Source organism: Zonotrichia leucophrys, chromosome 4 (genome assembly GCF_028769735.1).
Source record: "Zonotrichia leucophrys gambelii isolate GWCS_2022_RI chromosome 4, RI_Zleu_2.0, whole genome shotgun sequence".
In the NCBI taxonomy this organism is placed as follows: domain Eukaryota; kingdom Metazoa; phylum Chordata; class Aves; order Passeriformes; family Passerellidae; genus Zonotrichia; species Zonotrichia leucophrys.
The window spans coordinates 7668576-7692164 of NC_088173.1; the positions used below are offsets into that span (position 1 = coordinate 7668576).

Genomic DNA, 23589 nt, shown 5'->3' on the forward strand with positions numbered 1-23589 from the left:
TTCAAAAAAGCAGAATTTAGTAGCTTTTCCAAAACTCAATACATTTGGATTCATATTTCATTAAAAATTTTCACTTTGCAACATGTCAAAACAGTTTTGGAAGATATAATCATAAAGAAAAATTGTTACATTCTCTAGAAAGTGCCTATCATGTTTCAGCATACAAGGCAACACTGCTAACTGTGATGTGATCCTTTGAAGTCAAGGTTACAATAAAGAAAAGGTTTCCAACAAAAAAAAAAAAGACTGAGCATATTATTGTTTGGGATGCTGAAGTTAACACCCTACTTAATACTGTACTTATTTAATAACTATTATTGTTTTAGAAGGCACCAAAAATAGTATCTCATGAAAATGGGACTTGTCTACATTGTGAAGTAATACTGGTTTATCCACTGGAATATAAAAGCTGTATGAACATTCTCTAAAGCACAGCCATGCCACTAATAACTCTTAGCCCAAAGGACAGTCTGAAAGAGAAGCAATCATGTAACATCTCAGATCAATTTTTTTCCTCAAGTTTTATTTTTCTTTGCTCTTTAACAGTTAATGGGGAAACAAGATAAAATTTATCATACAATAATGACTTCCAGTATGTTAAAAACTGGTGCTTTTATTACTTTAAAAAAGTATAAATCACTAGCAAATAGCCACAGAAGCAGCAAATTTGTGGTTTTATTAAAAAGTCACACACACCTCCATGTATACTATACCTCACCCATCTTCTCCTAAAGAATAAGACCATCAAGAAAACATTTGTTTTCCCAGAATTCTTCCCACGGTCCTCTTTCATATACATTCCTATAATGGCACTGTAATGCGACCTTTCTTATTTAAATTACAGCTTCACTGCTGTCTTCAAACAAACAGTCACAGGATAAAAATGAATCCACTACATCTACTTTGTTAAATACTGTATTAGCAGAGCAGAACCTCTCGAGAGCCAAGAGTTCATTTTTGGTTGGTAAAGGAGGAAGCAATCTTCAAACTAATCCTATGAGATGATAAGTGAATCTTAAAAAGCAAACTCCAAGTGCTTTTTTTCGTCCAGAGAACGAATGATTCAAAAGTATCTGCCAGGCAGCTCCTCAGTTTTCATGTGCTCATCAGCACCTGGCAGCCATAGCTCCAATGATTTGGAGCTTTTAAAGCTGCTCCATTTCTTTCTGATTTTATAACAATTTCCAAACCAACTGCTGTCCAGGCAGATACAGCTTGCTTTCCTGGCAGGACTTTGTTCCCAGGCTCACAAGTCTCAGTAACTTTGAAAATCCCTGTCACAAACCTTTATCAAAAAGAAGCCAAGGGCAACAACCTCAATGCAGCTTTGGCAGGGGCATTGTCAAAGTGCAGCCTTGTTCTCCTAACCAGCATAAGTTCTTGAGATATATGCATGACTTCTGAACCAAGCTGAGCAAGGTGGAATGGAAAATCTCACAAAGCACCTCCAAAACTGATTTATCTAGAAGAAGATAGGGATGAATTCAAGGACAGAGAAGCACCCACATGACAGGTGTACCCTTCTGTTTAGTCCCTTCTGTTTACCAGATACATACAGCACAACTGCAGCACAGCAACAGAAAGCTCTCTGATAGCTTTAAGAAAGACAGTACTTCCTATTAAAAAAAAAATCCAGAAATAATTATTTATTTCCAAACAGGACATGACTACTAATACAGTATATATTGGAAACACAAAAAAACTTTTAATAAAGCAATAATGGATTGTACTTGTGCTTACTGGAAAGTCATTGTTCCTGCCCAGACTGTAAGCCCCAGAAATACATGCCTAGTTTTCATTAAAACTTGTGTCATATCTTACAGTAAGGTATTTATTACTTAATGCTTTTCACTGTAAGCAGCACCACATTTGGTTTTTGAACCCACATATTGCATTACTAAAAGCAATTCTCATGGCATCCAGACCTCCTTAACCTCAAATGAAGGTTTTTGTGGACAAAATATAAGAGCTTTCTTACATCAAGCAACATAAACAACAATCAAAATTAGTATTTTTCCTACAATTTAGGAACTCAGAAGAACCACTAGACAGACCACACATTGAAACTGCAATGGGCTAAACAACAGAATCCAAGAGCACTGAGATACATGATCACAACTAGGATTCCTTAAATACTAAGGAGCCAAGCAGCCCCGAGGACAAGCAAGTATAAAGCTCCCAGTTACATTCACAACTTCAGTAAGGAATCCGTTCTTAAGCAAGAACATCCTCACTTCACTGCTGGATTAAAAGAACATTCCTGACTCCATTTAAAAAGAAGTAATGCCTGAAATTGTTGGCACAGAGATAGCATTCTGAAACTAGGCCGTATGAATGTCACTTCATTGTTGTTACTGAAAGAAAAAAGATCAACTACAATAAAACCTTAGCCAGCACTGCAACATTATGCCAGCTAAGCAAGCCCTTAACCAGACCCATGGAGCTTTACTGCCTTTCTGTTACACACTTATACACTCCCTGCAGATGCTTACTTTTACGCACATGGAAATGCATGCTAGCACACCCACTCCTTTTCTGACATCCTTCAGCATGTAAAAATTTAAAGTTATGATAAAAACTATAAAAAGTATCATTTGCATCTAAAAATGTCATGAAAACACAGCAAAAACTTTTCTGAAGTAATTTCTTAGCATATGGATATTTCCTGAATTTCCAAGCTCATCCTCAACGTAAATATTGTGTAATCCCTTGCTCTGCACATAGTGCATCACTTGAATAGAAAATGCTTTAGGAACAAAGCAAATGGCTTGCCCACTTCAGCTCAGCTCACTGAGGTTTGCATGTGAATCACAGTCCTTGGAGCCAGCACAGGCTGCACAGAGGGCTCTGCTCCCGGCCAGGCTGCACAGCGCCATCAGAATGCGACTCCCTCACGCTCACGGAGCGGACGTGCAGCTATGCTGGAATCACAGCCATTCCCACAAATGGGGTGACAATGCTGGGAAAAGTGAAATAAACCCCAGCTATCTCACCAGCACACACAGAAAATTGGTTTGTTGGTAGATGATCCAAGTGCCACTTCCTGATGAAGGAGTCAGAAAGATCTTACTCTGTGGGGCTTACATAACAGAGGGCATAAAGGAGAAAACATAGCACCATATATAACTGCTTCTCAGACAACCTTTTTATTATTATTACTCTCTATCTTAGTATTGTTACTCTGTCTTGTCACAGCTGACAATTATCTAGTCTGGAAGCTGCAATTTATCTCCTTATCTATGCAATGATATATCTAGTAGCAGACTAAATTTATTGTTACTGATTGTATCCTACGATTTACTTTAGTTTGGAAACAATATACATGAATCAACATTAAGGATTTTTAATCATTTTCATAAGATATTTTCAACTTCTACTATAAAATACTGGAAAAATTCTTCTGCTTATCTCTGTTGCAGCAAGCATGTTAATAACTACCAAGTACAATTACAAGGTATAATTTGGAACAGATACTGTTAATCTGCAAGACACAAATTAAACTAAAAAGCAAAACCTATAAGGAAAACCTGTTCTGAAATATGAATTGCTTTAACTTGTAAGACAATAGTCTAGAAGTTATCAGTCTAAAACAAATTATAGCAGTTAATACAAAAAGCAGATCAGGTCTGAATGAGCTATTAGGACAAACAAAGTATCTGCATATCTCCCAGCACTGATTAATACAGTGTATAATAAATAACTTGCTACTAATTCCTTCAAACAAGACAGGGGAATATATACTACTGTATTGGGTAAAAATCCTAATGGAGCTATTTTGATGAAGTGTATGGTAAGTAGAAACTGCATCCCAGAACGTCTCAAGCAGCAATTAATGAAACAAAGCTGAGATACTGGTTACTTCCAGATCTTAACTTTTTTCATTTTCACATATACAAGAAACTTCAGACGTAGGAAATGCTCAGCTGACGTCCAATTACGTCATCTTTGTCACCTCCTGGCATCCTGTCATGAAGTTGCTGTGCTTACGTTAGCAAAGCCTTGGACTCGGTGCGAGGCAGCTCGGGGCCCAGACCCTGCATTGAAGCGTGTGTGAAGGGGTGACGTGAGGACAGACGGCTTGTCTGAACCAAGAGCAGCATCCTTGCTTCGCTGCTTCACTTCAGACAAGGAGTCCTCCGAGAAACTCTCGTTTCAGGACATTTAGAAGATCAAAGTGGGCAGTTTTTGTAGGCATAATAATAGGTTTCAGGCACAAAAAACAATGCCCCCCTGTAAAATACACTGTCCAAGGGTGACTGAGCTCCAAAGGAGCATTTGGAGCTTGACAGAACTAAGACATCATCAGCATCCGGTAACTCTGCAGAGATGAGCATCTACTGTCACTTCTCTTGGACAGCAAAGGGTGCAAAGAACTTTATCAGACTGAAATAACTGCAGTCTGAGAAAATAAAATAATAAGCAAATATATACATACAAAATCTTTCATGAGAACTACAAAGCAGATAGCTCTCAGACTGGCTATGCCAAGTTGCACCAGCACACAGGACCATTAAAAGCCTGTTTTCTAAAAGGCAGTTTCACACGGCAACATGCAAAAAAAAGGGGGAAAGAAAAATAGAGGAAAAAAATCGCCAAAAAAGAAAATTAAAAGGGGATAAGATATCTACTACACTGCTGTGATTCCGGGTGCAGCGACATACTTACTGCTACTGCCGCTCCAGGATTTCAGCAGAGACTTAATGCTGATCTCGAAGAAGAGGGAGTCCTGCAGGCTGAGCATGGTGCGGGCAGGGCGGAGCGGGCGCCGGCCGCGCCGCCGCCTCCGCCAGCACCCGCGGGAGGGACGCGCCGGTGCCGGTGTGACGCAGGGCCCGGGGGGCGGCTCCTGCCGGCACCGAGCCCTCCGAGCCCCGCCCCGGGGCCGTTCCGCCTCCGGGGGATGCTCCCGGCCACACGGGCACAGCGACCGAGCGCCCCAGCCCTTGGCAGCCGAACGGAGCGACTCCTCGCAACTACAACCACAAGGGGCTATAAAAGGCCGCTTGTGCTTTTCCGAGTTTTAAATAAACTTCCAACCGATCTGTTAAAATCGTGATGAATTAAACAAACCGCCCAGCGCTGCTCTGCGCAGTGCCAAAAGCCAATCAAGCCGTCTACGCTAAAAGATCATCAAAATCAAAGGAGGGGTGGCGGTACGGAGGATGGGAAATCACAAATGTGAAAAACAATCGCGGTGGAGGGCAGGAAGGCCGTAAGTATTCCCACGGTGGATGCCTGCAAAAGAGCCACAGCCAGCGGCAGTTCTGGGTGTCCCAGCCCCAGAAGAGATCAAGGCCAGGCTGGATGAAGCTCTGAGCAACCTGGTGTAGTGCTGCTATTGCAGGAGGCTGCAACTAGACTAGCTTTAAGGCCCCTTCCAGCCCAAATCCTTCTATGATTCAAACTCTCTGGAGTTTGGTTGGTGGTGGTTGTTTTCTTTAATGTCTTTAAAGGACTTGAGCTGGGGTCTGCTTGGTTTGGGGTTTTTTTTCTTAGCGCCTTCTAAAGGACTTGACACAATTTTGGTATTTCTGATGGTTTGCTCTGTCCAGTATCATCCCAAATGCTACAATGGAAAGTCTCTTAGAAGTTACAGTTCTGGGTTCCTAGGGATGCAATCCAACACTGATTAACTAAATCTGTTTTAAAGTGACATTTTTTAAAATCCACAGTTTTAAAACTGCTGCCCATACTAGGAGTAAACAAGCCATGAGGAGGAAATAACACCTGTGTCCTCCGACAAATTAGATATCTGAAGTTGTAGGAAAGATTAAAGAACAGTGAACATCAAATACTTTTAAGGTTTGGGGTTTATTTGTGGTTTTGGTTTTGTTTGTTTGGGGCTTTTTAAATCTATATCCCTCACCCCACATAGACAAAAGAATTATCACTAACCAAGAGGTAACACAAAGCAGTTGATGGAAAACTAAGTGGTTCTAGGTGACAGGTCTAACACAGCAGTAGGAGGACACTGGAGAATGAGTGGGACAAGCCTCTCACTGCACTAGGCTGGTTCAAGCAACAGCTGCTGTCATTCAGGAGATGAACAGTTTTATTAAGAGAGAGACCAGTAATCTCATTCAGTTTTCATAGATTAAAAATAATCCAAATTTCCCCATGCAAAAAATATTTTTCTGTAATTAGATACTAAATTGCCACCTATATCAAAATAGTACTTTTGTTCTTCCCAAACAGGTTACAGCAGCACATATATCCGCAGGATAACTCTCTGGGACTTCACATCCAACTTTCTCTCATAAGCTGTTTCAGGTAGTACTGCCCATGTAGTAGGTAGTATTACATCATATTCCTTTTCATCACTCCTTTTATGAATACATTCAAAGTTACACTTCAATCATTCCTTTTTCCTCTTACTAAATAAGACATAGCAGAGGTTGTATTTTGTTATGGGTAGAATATAAAGGTCAGATTTTGGAGCCGGCTGATGAATTTCACCACTAATTTGAAAGACTGTATTAATTATGGTTGGTCTCTGACTGCCTTTAACACTGGGCTACAGAGACTTCTTCAAAGGAATCCTTGTTAACAGTGTGCATTCCAAAATCATGAGCCAACTCTCTCAGCACCTCAAAAATAATGACTTTTAAAAATACACTTTGGCTTCTTTGTAGTTGCCCTTTCCACCCCCCCTCAGCTTTTATTCTTTAAGTTATCAGTGCCAAAAACTTATTAAAAACAATCATCCCAGAAATTCCAAGAGATACACTAAAACAACCCCACAAAAATACTGGTCTCCATGTTCCACCTTCTGTATTCCTGTTAAGAGACTTTCAACAAACAGAGAAGTTGTCAGTATTTCTGTAAAGTAGCAGTTCAAAATTAAATTATTATCAGGAAATCTTTTTCAAAATTTGCATTTATTTATGACATTGAGGTGTTTGGCCAGGCAAGTTACTCAGCCTTTCACCACAGCATCTGAGATTTTGTAGCACTGTTATTTATTCATAATATCAACTAATGATCACAACACATTGGGTTTCCTCAAGGATACTTGCAATTGTAATTTTAAATTATTAACAGAAAAAATATTAGCCCATAAACAATTCCTAAGAAATGAGAATTGTATGTACCAAGAGTATCAGCTTCTCTAAAGACTTCAGTAGATGCATTGAAGACTAGGAATATATATTAGGAACCAAAATATTATGAAAAGAAAGATGTTCTTTTAATACTACATGAATATGTATGCTCTCATACATACATGAACAGACATAGAAACTTTCATTAAATGGACATCACTAATTTATTAGACTTAAAAATGGCTTTCACCAAGTATTTTCACAGTCCTCCCTTCCTCAAGAAAGGCAGAACCAAATTATCAGTACAAGTCCATTTCAAAAGTGGAGTAATGGGTCTGTCAGTATCTTAGACCTATCATATACCATCAGCATCATGAGAGTTATCTCATTATACAACTGTGCACAAGCCCTCCAACAATTCTTTTTCCTCACAACTCAATTTAACTGCTTTATAACCAAAGGTGTGTAAATAACAATGACTGCCATACCACACTTCTTGGGTTTTGGTTTTCCTTTGAAATAAGTTAATGAAGCAACCTACCAAATATTAGAATAAACAGAAGATTTCAGTATAAACCACAAAGTTTAAAATGTAACCTTTTATTTTTAATCAAAACAAAACTAGTAAAAGCAGGAAAGAAAAACCATGGATTTTGAACAAGCTTCTGAATCTTGGACAAGCACAGACAAGGCTAATTCTTTGAGAAGAGCCCAACAAAACTCATAAGGCAGAGTTAAAAGATATCAACATCATATATTTCTAGAACAGTGTTAGAAAAATGACATTTACAACAAATATTTTTTTCCAGCTCCTGATTCTCAGAGAGGAACATGAAAGAGTCTTCTGGAAAGTACACTGTGTCTAAAACTGAGAGCAACAAGTATGACCACTAAAAATACCTATCAGTGTGAGTACTTATAAAAAGTCTTCCGTAAGATTAATATTTTACTATTTTAGATAAACTGGAAAATAAAGCACTTGCATTTAAATATAAGCAAATAGCTTTCATCTGGAGCTGGTTCAAATTAAGAAAAAAAATCCAAAAAAGAAAATATGAAATTGAGGATCTGTGCATAGTTTTATAAATAGGCTGAACATTAAACAATTCCAATAAATACACAGTTTATATACTGATCCCAGTATACCTTTTGATTCTGGATCAATTTCACTTCTAAAGGGAGCAGACTACTCTAAAGTCTGTTTTTGAGACTCTCAAGAGCCCAGGTGAGGTAAGCATGAATAAGCACACTGGTATCAGTAAGCTGTTAAAAAACATGACAAGAATTGGACTGTAGGTGCAGTAAAGCAGAAGTGCTCAATCTGCAGACACAAGCTGTTTGTACTCTACTAAAGTGATTCATCCAAATGCCCAGTCCACACCATGCTTTCTGCTCTGATATGGGAAACTCTCAGTAAAGAGGATGGCCAGAAGCAAATTGCTCAAGCTGCTTCAGTGACCCAAGCCAGCAGACTCCAGGCTGGAAACAGACTGATACATTACAAGATTCATGCACTGTAAGCCCAGCTGCTCCAGGAAGCACTGCACTGGCATTTGTGGTACCATTCATCCACAGCACGCTTGACCTGCACAAGCAAAGCCCACTCAGCACTTCCACACAAACCTTTGAGATGGAATTTTCAATACATGTACAGTAAGCCCAGTCACAGGACAGGCAAGATTTGCCTTGAGTGTTTTAATAGCTGGAGGACCCAAGTAATTTAAGAGATCAGAAACTTTAGCACTGTAGATAGTACACATTACAGAACTTCTCTTTATTTGTAGCATTAGTTATTTAATAAAAATATTTCTGAAAGGATCATTATCCATATTAGGATCAATACATTTACCAGAAATGTGTATGCAAAGGCTATTTGCACAGCTTTGCTTTAATTCAAGAAACATCATGCCATTTTCTTGGAGATGCCCAGACACATTGCTGGCAACCACTCTGAACAAGGTACATCAAGTGCCATATGCATAATGCTGCTGCAGTACCTGCCAGAGATCTGGCCTGTGGCAAACACTGACACGCAAGACCAACAAAAATTATTCATACAATGCTGGTTTTGCTTCACCTCTACAGACTGCAAAGGTAAGAGGGGTTTCATGACTGAAGACATTGTTGTACTTAATACCTTAAAAGAGCAGTATTTAACTTTAAAAACTTTGCTTTTAAATGGCAAAGAAATAACACTTTATAAGTAATTAATTTGTGTTTCACAGGGAGCATTACAGATTTTTAGCTTCATTTCCTTTCCCCTTCCCTTCATTTGAAGTGTTGTTCCCCAGTTCTACAATAGCTTCATTTCTCTAGGACTCTAGAGAACACTCTGCCTCCCTCCCTCAAACCCCCAGTGCAGCTCTTGCTTTTTTCCAGTGGCATGGCCAAGATAACAGAATATGATTTTTCTACTTATCTCTCTGCAAAATAATTTAGATTATTTTCAACAAAGCATTCTGGCATTAACACTCAATTAAAAACCAAAGTTAAAGGCATTCTTTCCAGTTACAAAAAACATGCAGCTGTACTTGCTTCTGTAAGTTCCTTTACAGTTTTCAACCCTACTACATTTATCTTCAGGATGATAAAGACCAGCAGAAAATACATTCAGAACTACAAATAATATTCCCCACTGAAAGTAAATTATCAAGTTTCCAGCTAGTTCTGGAAGAACACTGAAGATACACATGCACACCCTCCTCACAGAACACCGTCTTTGAGTAGGATCAAAGAGGATACAGTTAATATTTAACTTTTCATTAAGTTAGCAATATCTAGGTTGAATAGTAAGTCTGCTGTAAATGGAAAAAAAATAAAAGGGAAAGAATCCCCCACAACCTTCAAAAGTAATCAAATAATGAAAATTCAAATCATTTTTAAGGTAGATAACAACAGCCTTATGAATTTTGTAAGAGTTTATAGTAAACAGATACCCAGTCCTTCCTGAAAATCTAGCTTTCCAGATCAGCAAACATTGTAAGACTACAAGGAAACAAATCAGAAATCAAAAGGTGAAACATTTCGAAAACCACAATAGGCTGTTCTGAGATGATATTTAACCAATCTCTTGCCAAAACAGAATGACACAGGTAAAGTGATACCCAAGCCTCAAGTTGCTACCACATCTCTTAAGTCTGACAAATCCAAGTTTCTCAATTGCCACAAGCAGCCCTGTAATTAAAATTCTGAGAAACACAGTGATTTATTCCCTTCTTAGATGCTAAATTTCAAACTTCAATGACTGCAATAAAACTTAGAGGTATAAAGCCCAATTAGGATGGTTCAATGTCAGACAACCTGCAATAACTGCTTAAGGTCTGATCTGTCCAATTCTGTACCGTGGCAGCCTCCTCACGGTGCTTCAGCACAAACACACCCATGCACTGGGAACCAGCCCTCGGTTTTCACCAACTTTTTAAATGGAACCTGGAAACAGTTACGGAGCTACCCAGAAAATCCCTGCTTAGTCGCTGGGCGTTTAAATGGATAGAGTAAGGAAAGGCTTAACTCTGTTACCCTACAAGGCCTCAAGACAACTGCTACAAATCAGTTATGTTTCTATTTTTGTTGTTCCTCCCAAGCTGCTGGATGTCTCTGCCACTTTTACGGGAAACATCGTATTTACATTATGCAAGGATCAGTTATTCCATCCCTATAGAGAGCATCTGGGGAAAAAAGAACACTGAGAGCTTATGATTCATCTGGGAAAACTTTAAAGAAGAAAAAGTTAAAGAAAAACACTACCTATAGGGATAAACTCAGCCCAGAAGCTGCAATCTATTAAGCCTCATGAGGGCAATAGTAGTTGGGCAGAAAATATTCTTGGCTGCAGATTACCACTAAACTCACAGAGCAGCTGCAGATCCTTGTGTGTGTGCTTGCCCTGTGCCTGGAGGTGAACTCCTGCCCTCCTCCCTCTGCCATAAGCAAAGCTGGGTGTTTGCTCCTGAGCCACTGTCACTGCATTCCACTCCTGCTCATACATTAAACACCAGAGAGCCCTGCACATGCAGACAGGTCTCAGTCAGCCTCCTCTGCCACAGGGCACTTAACAGCAGGCAGAGGATGGGCAGTGGCACAGCGACAAGAGGGAGCTGCTGCAGGGGTCTCTGTAAAACCTCCTCACAATCACAGCTTACCAACTTACTCCACCACAGCTTCAATCCCCATGTAGGCAGCTCTGCACACACAGTATAAGGACTTGGACAGATGTACTTGAGAGTCAGGAAAAGGAAAGCAAGAAGGGGCAAGGCATGAACAGCCAATTTTCTCTTGAGGTTTCAACTCTTAAACCTGCCTTTCCTGATGTTTGTTACACAGGGCAGGAGCATATGGAGCTCGACCACCCCATATCAGAAATAAATCGAGTCATTACATTAACATGGCATTCTTCATAGTTGAACTTAACTGGCATATTTCTTTACTCCAAAGCCAGAAAATATTTACAGCGCCTTTCTTTAGTGCTTTAGTTACCAGGATTTAAACAGGTGTTTTTAATGCTGAATTTTGCAGCTCTCCAATCTCTGTGAAACACATATTCTTGCAGGAACCTGAAGCATAAGTTAAAAACAGAGATGCTTTTAAGATTTAAAAAGCTAATTAAAAGGTAAAACATACATTGTTTTGCAAATCAGAAATAAAAGAATTCATGAGTGTCTTTTCTGAACCTTTATCTTGAGCAAGCATGCTGTTAAACTAAAGAAAAGCAGGAAAAGCAACACAAAAATCAGAAAGGGGGAGAACCAGAACTAGTAACAAACCCAAGGGCAGCTAAATGCAACAGTTAGATACTAAACACCTAACACACACTAAAACTTTACAAGGCCATGTTTGTCTGGAAGCTGTGCAAATATTTCACGACACAGAGTTCCTTAAAGTGCCCTAGCTGGCGGACTAGAAGCCAGGCTCTGCCAGCAGCTGCACAGCCCAGCACTCCTGAAGCACGGCAGGCAGCTCTGCACCCACAAACCCGCATCGGGCACAACACATCCAACCAGAGCCATGGTGTCACCCACTGCAAGCCCTACTAATGACTGAGAAATGAACAGCTCAAATCAGGTGGTAAAAGCATGTTCACATAACATGGACAATGTGCTTTAGCTTCTTCTGTTCATTCAGCTGGCTCTCCCTATTTGTCAGTCATATTATCTATTGATAGAGTATTTGCATGCTGCTCATTTTTCCCAGTAACTGATATGAACATGTCAATTATCCAAACATACAATGTACCTAGAAACATCTAACTTCCTCAATAACTGGGTAAATTAACCTACTCTGCTCTGCACAGCACCTTCCATGGAAATTGAATTTATGGAAACCCCAATCAACGAAGAAAAAACAGTTTTAAACTAACTCTAATAAACTGAAAACAACATACTAGATAAATACAATATTTTTATACAAGTTTTGAGTTTCTTTTATATGTATTACTGGTTTTCCTGTTTTAACTTAGAAAATACTTTGAAATTTAAAACATCCATCCTTCAGCAAGTCATCCTCTCAAAGAAACAACTGAGACAAAGCTCACACCAGTGCATTTTTAAAGATGCCACGTGACACCAGACAGTTTTGAGTCATTCTCTAATATGACCATGCAACAGCATCCTGATGTTAAAGAGTATCTGAAGCTTATATTGCCATACTGGTCTTGTCAATGAGCACTGAAAGTATCCCAAGCAATCAGGGCCCACAACATGCCTGGCACTACAGATCTTTTTGGACTAATCAGCTAAAGAACTATCATTACTTATGTAGTATCACCCTACAATGGCATATTGCACAGCTCATTAAGTGAGGATACATCAAGTCCTGAACATCCAGAGCACATAATGAAAACCTGCTGCAGACAGAAACAACCTCTTGAGAAGGTTCCGCTGGTAAACTGACATGGCTTTCTGAAAGTTTTACTTGTCTTCTCAAAACAGTAGTGCATTTGGATTTCTCATAACAAATTCTTTCTTTTATAAATAAATACAAGCATCAAAAATGTACAAGCATGAGTCAAGAACCCTCCTGTCTGGGAGGGTGGTTCCTTGCTTAAAGGGACCTTTTAGAACTTGGCTGGAGAACAAGAGGATGTGTGTCGAGTGAAACAGCCAACGTCACTAACACTGCTTCCCAAATCACAGCTACTCTGCAGTAGCATTTACTACCTGACACAACATACTCTTACTTCAAGAGCAACTAAAGGCTATTCAGTGTTAAGTTAGAGACACGAAAAATGACATTTACTGAAAATGGAAAGGCTTTCCAAAGCAGCCCTTGATAAAGTGGATGTAGTTGAAGTAGTAGTCTTTTTGCCCCAGTTTGGATCCACACAATAAAGGAACACATATAAAATTAGAACTCACAGGGTAAGAACCATCCTGTTACCAAAGAGCTTAGAACAAAAGCAACTAGCAACATAGAAGTTTATAAACAGAGACATAAAACAGTTAACAAATGCAGCCAACAGAAACTACCAACAGTCATCAAAAATATCAATTATTGAAAAATATCATATCGACTCTTCCACTTAAAATTCACATTTTCATTAGAAACAGAAAAACCATGCCTAAATGAGATTAACAGTAGTCTGATCACCTACAAACTAAAACTTTTCCATTTGAAACACAGACCTCTTTTTCAAGTGATAACTGACAAACTGTTTCACAATGTTCTAATTGTAACCTTTCTGTAACTTTAATCTGAATTGTTGGTATCACAAGCGTGGCATCTTCACATGAAGTTGCTGAATTAATCCTGCTAGTAAATACTATACAGATCTTTCAAATACATTCCTGAGCATTAGGGGGATATTAGTTGGGATTCTTTTAGCCCATAGATCAATTTTAATGTTTTAAAGGATAACAGTTTTTTACTTCAAAGAAAACAGCTCTTTAAAAATAAGCTGATACTTTTATTTTACATGCTATTCAGCCTTTTATATACCTTGGGATCACTAACAGACATTATTGACAGCAGATTAAGTTTTAAAATCTGTTCTATGTGCAAGATAGATACAAGTACAATTTGAAACAGGAACAACAGGCTAAACTATTCTGTCTCTTTCAAAATGTCACTTCCAAAGCTTGTGGCCACCTTAGACAAAAAATTTAAAGAATATTTTTGGTTTTCTATTACCAGTATATTATAGATAGAACAGTTTTACAGTAGCAGATATTTTTGCAACAAGTTTCTCCACATCTTGTTGACTTCAGCAGCTTTTGTAAAATCTTCTGAAAACTTGTTTTTCTATGTTACGTTTTTTCACATTCCCCACACGTATCATGTCTCTCCCCCTCTCCTTCAACTCAAAAGCTTTATTTTGTCCCTCTCACAACTACCTTAAAAATAATTGTAGATTGGCAAGGTCAAGAGATGTTTGCCTAATTTACAATCCTCCCACTAAATTTTATCTGCACTATTTCAAAGAATTAGTCTGAAGATAACATTTCAATGAATATTTGCGGCTAAGTATTGTCCAATTTCACCTTTTTTTTCCCCTCAATAAACTGGAGATTTCATTCCTACTTTTCACCATACAATCTGCAGGACAAAGTCAAAAGAACAGAAAAACAAAGTCCAAACAGCAGGTTTACTGACATTCACTTCCTAGATTTGCTGTTGGTTATTTCTCACAGCATTCCAGTTTGCTGCCTGTCCACTGGAATTGAAAGGGAAGGGAGGTTTCCTCTGGTTTAGCATAGAATAGTCTCACCGAAGATAGATGTGCAACCGAAATACCAAAAATGAATATGCAAGACAACTGCACAGGTGGAAGGGTACAATCTCCTGTTCACAGCATTGAGCCATTACATTGATTCAGCTGTCACATGAAAGCTCATACTAACACTACGTCTGAGAAAACCTTTAAAGTCCAGAAGATGCATAAATGTGATACAAAGATAATCCAGTAAGTGACCAATAACAATAAAAAAATTTATAAGCTCTTCAGCATGTGTTAGAGGAAAACAAGTGAATTACCTCCTCACTATATACATATACTGCACACATTTACATAAATATACCCCACACAAGTAGCTGTTAAGTATGAAGGAATACTTCTAGATCCACCTTTGATTTGTTCTGATACACACCTTGTAGAAGCACTGAATTACAATTACTTCACCACTTTACTAAAATGTATTCATTGAAAATTTCTGCACACATACTCTTCAGAAGAAACCCTGAGAAAAACTACAGCAGAAGTATATTAGGTACACAGTCAAGTATGCAATTTTAAAAGATCAGATCTTCAATAAAATAAAGATTATATTTGAGATGTGTCTGAAAACTAAACACAACTACAGTTGATTTTCTGTATTAATGGTAAAATAAAGAAGTCAGAAGTGTACCCTCTTGGCACTTGGGCTTACTTTTAAAAAGATTTGCTGGACCTTACTTCAGTTCTTTATTGACTCCATCTTAAGCTAATGCCTTACTTAAGAAACATTTACCCAGTGGTCATTTTATCTGCTTATAAGCAGTAATAATAAAATCTATCATGCCTGCACTTAAAATAAAACTCTGGAGAGATGCTTGTTTTTCCATTTATCTAAAATATTTAAGAGTTCATTTCCCACAAATCAATTAAACCAGAGGATATCCAAAAGGTGACTGCTACTTTTGGTGATGGTAGGACATCTAATGCTGTGCCATTACTGACCCAAAAGGCCCTTTCAGCAAGTTGATTCCCCTTGCCGATTCATTTCAAAAGTGCCCCTAATACACTGGAACATTTTCCACTGGCTTTGTGAAATTAATCAGCTCAGGGAAAAGCCACACCAGAACTCAGGAGAAGATGGGGAAGGCTGCACAGCTGTGAGTGAGATTGCCCTTTTCATTGACGGCAGGCTGTTAGATCAGCCTGATCCGCTTGTAAAACTGCACTCAAAAATCGAACCAAAATCTCCTTTCCCTCCCTTCTGTTGCAAAGGGCTTCAAAGCACAGATTCCAAAGGCCCTTAGGAGAGGTTCACTTTTTATTTCTTATGGAAAATATACACAGAACAATTTCCTGGGGCATTACTCAAACAAAACAACGTTATCTGCAGTGATAAGAAAACAAGGAGAGAGGTTAGAGGCTTTTATGCAAATACTATTCTGGATCCCAAACAGCATTATGGAGCAGTCTTTAAACACGAGCCAGCAGAGATTGTGGGGGCAGCCATGGCACTGAGCTGCACACCAACCCCTCCAGTCTTTTCTAACCAAAACTCTGTACTTGGCTACAGAAATTGACTTTTATTTCATGTATAAACACCAAGTCCCAGGTGTACAGGGCTGATTATGGAGGCAATGGGAGCTGAATATGCCCTGCAGAGCTGCTGATATTACAGGTTACACAGTGCTCACAGGTACTGAATGTGTATCCAGGCCCTGCTGCTGACCCCCAAGGCAGCCACAGCTCTGTTACTTTACCACCAAAGACCACACTCCTGATGGAATGTATTTTTACTCTCCAAGCAGAAGCACTTGAAGTGAAGAAGGTTTTCCACACACAGAAATAACATGGGGACTGTGAGCAGTGAGAATACTCACATCACTGAAAAAATCAACATCTCATCCACAATTCTTGCAGATTTGACTTACACAGCTGGCCATTAAGACAGTTCACAGTGTTAGCTACCCTGCCTTGTAACACAGTGAGAGCACCGAGCTGCAACAGGAGGGCACATCTCACACACCACAGGCACAGCTGCCATTTGCCAGCTCACCCGGGGCAGCCCTGGCATTGCCCTTCTTTAATGCCACAACCTGAAACTTCCATGCTCAACTCTGCATGTTTCACTTGGATTGTAGATATTTTTGAAACAAATTTTTACAACTGAGAACATGTAGTCTTAAACAGTACAGCAAATTTTAAAAAACTGCCTGTTTCTTTACTAACGTCTATTAAGCATTGTGATGCATCCAGTCATATACAAACACTTCAACAAGTCAGTTGTGGTTTTCTTCTACAATTGTGCTAATCTTACACATCTAAAAAGACATTTCTGAAGACTTCTAAAATACACTTGAAACCATTCTGATGGAAACTACATATTTTAAAAGATGTACCACAGAGCATATATTTGTAAGGTCCCATTTTCAGCTTTAAAACAAAGTATATACTGAGTAAATATTTTGACAGCTGATATGATAAATATTTATTAACCAACAAAAACAAAAAATTTCACCGCCCAAATTTCTCACAAAAGTTTAGGTCAGCTAGATACAAACCCAACTAGCTTGTATTATAAAAATAACAGTTTAGGATTTCAATGCCAGGAATAGGCTTTTTTTGCTTGGTCTGTCTGTTGGAGAACTTCTAAAATATGGTTATACTTAAAAATAATTGTCAGGCTCAGAATTTAACCTAAATTCTCACCAAAACAAAACAAAAAATCTTAAACAGCAGCAATGAGGAACAGAAAGTAAAAAGAAAAAAATAATAAACACCACTTACTCTCAAATTCAAACACAGTAATAGGACAAACCACCTTGGCTTTAAAAAACTATTGAGCTCCTCAAATTCTATGGTGCATTAACACCACATCTGCCAACAACAAGCAAGTAAATGTTTACAATATTTTTTCAAATAATTCTATTGTTTTATTACCTGTTTGGTCAGCACCTGCCTTCTGCAGCATACCCAACTGGTAAACACAGTAGTTCTTTTGCTCTATTCCAGCAGAGCAGCTCATTCCATTACCAAGATACAAAAATAGAAATAAGCAGATAATTTAAAGAGGATTCAGCTACTATCTGCTATTGTAAAAGCATGATCCCAGAACAGACTCTAAGTCTTCATTTCGTAAATGATGACATCACACTATTAAACAATATTAGTCAGGCACTGCTGGTTTCCACAAAATCACTCCTAACAGCCACCATTTGGCCCATATTTAGGGATCAAGAGAGGTAAATTCATCTTTAACAGTCAGAGTAGTTTATTCTATGTTTATTATTCTCATTTGCTCAAACTGTCAACAAAACACTGAACAAAGATGAATGTATCTGTTTTACTTAATCAGCCTACAGCATTTTCTTTTAACTTGACACAAAGACAATTCTATTTCTTCTGATGTTATAACATGTGGAAAAAATACTAATTAAATTGAGAGCTATAAAGAAATTAGAATGTAGCACAAAAGCAGGATTGGCGAGATATACCTATGGAGATATTAAATTCACAGTGATATCCAACTATAAACTCCAGGGCTGTTGTACAGCATTCCAAGTTAAATGAGGCTAAAAAACCTTTGCCATCACACACCATGGGCTTCTGATCAGTTTTCAAGTATACAGGCAGCCACAACACTTTATTCTGTAGGCAGCCTTCAATAACCCACAGCATTAGAACATCAACTTCTTGTAATTTGCTGTGCACAGAAACAACTTGTTTAAAACATCAGAACTGTCCCTGCTTTCCTCAGCTGCCGATTTTACTCAACCTGATGCACTAAAAAAAGTGGTTCATGTAACAATCAGAAAGGCTAAGAGACATCTTTCCAAGGAAATCCTTTTCTCCACCACCACCACAAGCCTAATTCCCTAAGGCTGTAAATTCATCACCCAGTAAGACAGATGAATGTCTCCATCTCCCACCACTGCAGGTAGACAGGAAAAAAATTGCAGGTAAGGAAAAAAATTTAAAAGCCATACTAATTCTTGAAAATATCCAGCCACACAGTGAAGGGCAAAAACTACATCTGACAGCCAGCAGAATCCAAGACCATAAAGGCTCAAGACTGCACTATTTTAGCTGAAGGCAAAAAGAAAAAAAAAGTAAAACTGAATTTTCCATTACCACCCAGCTGTACTATCTGAAAAAGGAACATGAACTAATTCTACTTTTTATTAGCACAATACACTAATGTTTAGCCACTAACACATAGTAAAAAAATTTTTTAAAAGAACTCATATAAGCAACCTTACCCATGTTCTTGAGGTTAAAAATTCTCTACACAATATCCATATCCTTACTTATTTACATAATATGTTTACTAAAAATGCGCAAACTTCAAAACACTAAAAAAGTGAAACATACTGTTTTGAGACAAAAAAACACTCATAAGGAAAGCCTTTGAAAACTTAGGGGATCAAAAGACAGGGAGAGAAAAGATGACACAGAACTCACATCGTACACTACAGTCACAGATCTCTGTGTAGCACACTTCTGTCTAGACAACTTAGTGCCTAATTTGATGTACATTACAGTTTAAAAACTTAAACATATTCTCATCCCAGAAAGAGGAGGGGGAAAAAGCTACACAGACATGCAAAGACAAGAAGTCCTGAAATTAGAAATCCTGAAAAATTGCTTCCACATAGGTCACTAACAAAGGATAACGCATCAGTGATAAAATAGTTCTAAAGCTCAAGACACCACAGTCATAGGAACTCTGATAAAAAGGCCTTTCATAATCAAATTTGTCAATTGAACAAAATATTCATGATCTGAAGGAAGAGCTTAGCAATCAGTTTCCACCAGGTTGACGACATGGATACATACAGCAATCAGGATGTAAAGCATGTGTCTCCTCATCTTCATCTATTGTCTGTCCTAATGAAAACAGCCTGACCCGTCTCATCTTCAGCAGCCTCGGAGAGCTCTCGCGGGCTGGACTCCCAACGTCCAGAACATCTCCAGAAGCAGCAGTGGGAACAATTTTTTTCAGGAATTCCATTTTTACATGCCCTCTGTGTTCTCAGCAGTTATGCTCCACTTCACAGAGCGTGGCTCCCACATCAACTTCCTTGAGCACAGAGGTGGACTTCTTCTGGTGATGTCAAACCTGGGTGGTGCCAGCAGCACGTCAGCTGCCAGCCAGCTGCTCCAGGGCAGATTCTAAAGACATTTCACTGTGGGGACTGATAAGAAAACCAAACACCACCAAGCCTATATATTAACCAACGCAGGCTAAACTCTGCACGCCAAGGAGACACTACTTAGCACTGCTAAAGTTGTAAGCCCTAAGAAAATTTGCACAGAATTTGCAAACTCATATCTGACAGAGTTCAATAGCTCTTCATTTTCATGAAGTGCACAGAGAGCGTTCTTCTGTATTTGAAAGATAACACTTATCATTCAGAAAGTCTAGGCACTTCGTTTTTAAAGCTGGTGTATAACATCACCATTCACATTCTCACATAGTTTTAGCCACTAACTACAAAAATACTAACTTTTATTATATTTATGTGCTTTTTGCAGGGACTCTGGTGCTATTTTTACCACTTAAAATATTCGCACCACCTTCCAGAAAACTACAAGTACAGAAATAACCTGTCTCTTGTCCAAACATCTACTTTATCCCTAGGGCTACTTCTCCATACATGCCTGGTTTAGCTGAATTTTTGGGTTTTATTTTGGGAAGTTTAAATGTTGTTTTATATTTAGCTTAAAGAAGCCAGAAAGATGACTTGCATTTGGAGAAGAAAGTTCAAGGACAAAAAAAAAAAAAATTATCATAGAAGAAGAACATTCCTTAAGGCTTTCTACAATTGGGAATGTGTAATTGTTTGATTTACAGTATTCTTTTATCTACTACACTTAGAGTGGAGATAGTCAGACACTGTACTAGGCAATATTCCTACCTCATTTACTACTGCAGACTGTACACACTGCTCAGAGGAAATACACTAAATACTCACTCCAAACATCTCAGTGGCAGCCTGCACGATTTCTGTTGTTTTTGTGAAGGCAGCAGTGTCCAAAACATTGCTGAATGCATGCAACACAACTATCCAAACTACACATGAAGCATAGCACACTTCTATACTTCCCTCAAAAGAAGGTATTTAATCTGAGATTCACTACTGTTTAGCTCTTAAAAAGAAAACAGAAGTCTATGAAAGGTATGCAGCATAACATGTTTCAGGTCTCAGAGTTTCAGCTGCATGCTGACAAGGGGCTGCTCAACTGGATTAAGTTGTCAGTCTTACTCAACTGCCACGTATGTTGTTCAGAATGCCACAACTTAAAAAAGTTGGTACAAGTGCATTAAAGCTGGCACCTAAGATATTTTTTCAAGTTCTATATAGACTGAAAATGTCTTTTCTATTCAATTCTGCATTAAAATTCCCAGATAACCAGGTGAGTCCAAATTCCCCTAGTAAATGAATATAAATATCTACACAATTTTTTCCTTATAAATGAATACAAAATTCTGATCTTATGATAAGAGACATATTGCAAGAATACCACTTCCTGCAGGGAGATCAAGCAGAAAATTCTCCCTAAAATGATTTTATTCACAGTTTTACCCACAATACAAAAAGAAAATACAGAGAAAGGGGTTTATGCATTTTCAGAACAATAATAAAGATATCACAAAGACAATTTGTGATTACAAGAGATCATGAGTCATTACAAGCTCAAGGCATCATTTATTCATAATAGCATTATTTTCTATAGAATTCCTTTTTTTGCCCTTGAAATCTTGCCACAAAGCTACTTTGCAGTTCTTTGCATTTGGGAGCAATTCAGATACTTCCATGAGACTGAGAATGGTTCCAACTATCCACCTGCCAAACTGGAGTTTGCAGATGGGGCAGCCAGATCCTTCCCTTTGTACCCATCTTAACCACCCTCTGAAAGGCTCAGACGAGGAACCAAGGTGCTGTTAACCACAGTGGGGAGATTTTATTATGTGTGTGGACTCAGGGTGGAGTCAACATGTCAAGTTTAAGTACCTAGTGAACCACTTAACATTAAGTGTACAAGGTGTGACATTTTACACAACATGTGGCATATGTAAGTTAATAATGAATTTAAAAAACAATTAGGTGTTGAAGCTATATTTTTTGCAAAATAAGAAAACAATAGCCTTACAAGTAATAGGACACATAAAACACAAGCAATAAAAATCACCCTCCAGACACATAATCATATTTCAACATTAAACCTGATAAACTAATAAAGCTTATACAAAACAGATGTACCAAAAAGCTTTTGACTGATTTTTCCTTCAGGGTGGCTTTTGACTCTTAGGAGTCAAAAAGAACATCAAGAAGTTTTCTACAGAAGATAGCTGGGGATACACACACATATATTTATATATGTATATGGGTGGCTGGAGGTTAACTCCAGGATATCCATGCTTCACTACATTCTATGAAAACAGTATTTTGTAAAAAATAAAGGCAAGATACAAGGTTTATGTTTTTGCCTTGGTATATCATTTCACATATACTCCTTACTCACATTTGCTGTTACCATCTTCTTAAACAGTACAATGTACAATTGTGGGTTCTATACAACCTAAGCAAGTTTTACAGACTTTCAGTGTAAAACATATCAGAAGTCTTACAATTGTTATACCTAAATTCATGTTTAAACAAATCCAAAACAGGCAACACTAAGCCTTATTCAATAAATTTTAACAGAATAAGAAGAATTTTTAATTCTTATTCTGTAACCTCTAAACAAAAAGAGTTTTAAAAATAGAAGACCTGCTTTAAAAATGTTATATGCATTACAGCAAGTTCCTTGATGTGTTTTCACATACATTCCACTTTGGTTACACTCAATGGATGACTGATTTTGCACTGAAGTGCCTGCTGAAGTCATTCAGGCTTCCCCTTCCACAGTTCTTGATGTTTGTGTCACTAGCTGGCAAGATAACATTTGAGCTCTGCACCTCTCACCAACAGGAGTCCACATTAGCAGAAGGGATTGCAAACAGATCATGAAACATGCAGAAGTAGAATACTGGGAGACCCAGTGAGTGGATGATCACTGGGTCTTCTCAGAGCACTGTCTCCTTGGATTAGACCTTTCAGAACAAAAATAGCCAAGCTGTTTGGCAGGGGTGCGTAGAAAGCCCTGTACATGGGAATTCCACTGAAGCAGGCGAACCTGCTGATGGAGAACATCCCAAGAATGAGAAATACTGAAAAAACAAAACACAGTCAATGAAAGAAAGATCCATGCGAGAAAAAACTACTTGGAAGTGACTTGAATTCACAAGTGCAGAGAATTCCTAGAATTAGCAATAATAACAATAATATAAAAGACAATAATAATAATAGTCAAAGACAATTATAAATCAGACAAGATACTGGGAAGTACAATTTTGGAAGGCTGCCTAGAGGACCTATAGCCTACCACAAACAACACATCATTTGACAGGTCCGAGCATCATTTGACATTCGGAGCAAGCATGCATTGCAAACCTACAGCTTCGCAACACAAAATGTTTGTAGAACTACCCCACCCTGTCCAGAGAAACGCCAGCCCTACTAGCTGTGAGAGAGGGGGCAGAGGTTTCATTTATACTTACGGCGTAAGGCGGCAGAGGGTGCTGGAGGGCGGGGGAAGCGCGGTGCCCCGCTCCCGGCGGGATCTCTCCGGCAGCCCCGCACCCCCGCTCCCGGCGGGCTTTGCCCGCAGCGCCCCCGCGCGGCCCGAGGCCGGACCCCGCTCCGCCTGGCCCGACTGCCGGCGCGGCCCTCGGCCCTCACAGCGGGCTGGGTTCAACCTGCCAGGGCCGCGCAGACCGCCCTGGCACAGGAAACAGAACTGCGCCCGATTTCACGGGCCCCCGTAGAGTGCAACAAGTTCAGGGGAGTTTGCTTAGCA

The 23589-nt window shown here is 38.8% G+C and overlaps 1 protein-coding gene across 8 annotated transcripts in view; it reads right to left on the reverse strand.

Moving 5' to 3' along the window:
- FRYL (FRY like transcription coactivator) overlaps positions 1–23589 on the reverse strand; it is a 161567-nt gene that overhangs the window by 115208 nt on the left and 22770 nt on the right. The window contains exon 1 of one of the 8 annotated variants that reach the window (XM_064710359.1): positions 4666–4724. The exons of the other annotated variants lie outside the window; for them this stretch is intronic. The gene's annotated coding sequence lies outside the window, so the exon portion shown is untranslated. Of the gene's footprint in view, positions 1–4665; positions 4725–23589 lie in introns of those variants that run through there. 8 annotated transcript variants of the gene reach the window in all.